General features: G+C 39.4%; 1 non-coding gene across 1 annotated transcript; it reads left to right on the forward strand.

Moving 5' to 3' along the window:
• The first annotated feature begins 210 nt into the window (after positions 1-210).
• Positions 211-284, forward strand: Trnas-gga (transfer RNA serine (anticodon GGA)). Its single transcript has one exon. It is a non-coding gene; the product is annotated as a tRNA-Ser (tRNA).
• Positions 285-1857: the final 1573 nt, after the last annotated feature.

Consider the following 1857-nt stretch of genomic DNA (forward strand, 5'->3'; position numbering starts at 1 on the left):
GCCTTTAATAGGCCTGGCGTACTGTGTATTATCGATAAGTATGCCGTGATCGCAGGTCTGAATCGATGCTTCAGGACTGATCCCAGTATGAAAATATTCATCTTAGCTGCTTGATACGGACTGGCGATCCCCTACTACGAAGCGGACATGTGCAGCATACCAGGCAGGCAACGGTGATTGTGATCCGACTTTCGGCGGTTTCTCCACTGAGCCTGTGTAGCTCAGTTGGTAGAGCGCGAGTCCCGGAAAGACTCCTGTCGTGGGTTCGAATCCCACCGCAGGATAGATTTTTCTAGCCTATGCCTTGCCATATGTGAATGCTTGGGAGACCAGCTGATTCGGTATGATGCCTTTAATAGGCCTGGCGTACTGTGTAGTACTTGGAAGTAATGTTTGAAATTTTGCGATATTTAAACGTCCACGGTTTAAACTGCAACCACTGCATAAGAGGTCTTATGATTTTCTGTCGAAAATATGTGACACACCGTTGTATTTCAACCCTTAAAAGAGTCCTGGGCAATTGTTTAGTTCCTTGCTGTAATGAGACAAAAGTTCAGTCGTTTGAAAGAATCTGTTCACCAACTATTACTGACATTGTTCAACAAATTTAAAAACCGAAATATCTTTTTTAAAATATTGCCTTTAAATGCGTCGAACATATTTACGGTGGTTGGTAAAAGATAACAATTGCACTAAAACAATCACCTGGCCAGAAATAGCTGCGCAACGTCGAAACTAGTGATGTATAAAATCAAAATTTTGCCGAAACCGAATATTCGGCGGTTTTGCCGAATAAATTCGGCCGAATCATTTATGATGTCTCGCGAAGTCGTGCCCTACGCGTTTGACATAAAAACATAAGTTATTTACCAGGCAATTAGTGCATAATGGTTGTGTTTCGTCCCTAATTTAGTTCTGTGGAGTAATTGTCAACCCGACAATGAATTGCTGATTTTTTGTCTGGAGTAGGAAAAGCGATAATGTGTTAAAAATATATAATGATTGACGCGATTTTAGTAGGTACTAAGCAGAAGAGACACATACATTTAACGCTTGAAATGTGTGTTCGTAAAAGATTCGTTTTTGGCCGAAACCGAATCTTTGCAAAAGTGGCCGATTCGGTTGAATAAATTCGGCAAACCGAATATTCAGTACATCTCCAGTTAACACGTTACAGAGCGCTAAAAAGTGTCGGGTACAGTTAGTGGATAGTGGCATTATGCATTGTATCTACACTGTATTATGAGGTGTTATGTGACAGGCTCACAGGAAAGTGAATGTGGCGCAGAGTGGGAATCACACGACTGAAAGGGGTCAGGGGGCTCGATGGAGGGACCAATCGCGGGGCCCTACAATCTAACCACCCGTGTATTATTATTTATGATAAAACTCGACTTAACATCATATCTTATTGCGTAGTAACAAACTTTAACGTTTTATCATGAGCTAATATTAAAAAAAAGACAAAAAAATTAAATTTTCTAAAAAAGGTTTTTACCTCCGAAGTCAGTTTGTTTTGCCATCGTTTTCGGCAACTGTTGGTGCCCCAACGCGTTTGGCTCAGAGAAGCTTGTTCATGTCCACTAGATATTGGCTGCACATGGTTCCGAAATCAATATCACTATTATGACTTAAAACTCTACAAACAAAAATTATAATTTAAAAATTTGGTTTTGACATTTGCTATTGTTCGAGATGTTAAAGTGGAATTCGTGAAAAATCTGTCTTCACAAAAAACATTTTTGTTAAACTATTTTGTTTTACTTGGAACATATTTCAACAACGTACTTTTCGTTTATCGTTTAATGGCAAACCGACTTAAAAATATTCGTCTTTATTGTGAGCAGATGTGGAGGT

The sequence above is a fragment of the Phallusia mammillata genome, unplaced genomic scaffold (assembly GCF_965637545.1).
Source record: "Phallusia mammillata unplaced genomic scaffold, kaPhaMamm4.hap1.1 HAP1_SCAFFOLD_398, whole genome shotgun sequence".
Classification (NCBI taxonomy): Eukaryota; Metazoa; Chordata; class Ascidiacea; order Phlebobranchia; family Ascidiidae; genus Phallusia; species Phallusia mammillata.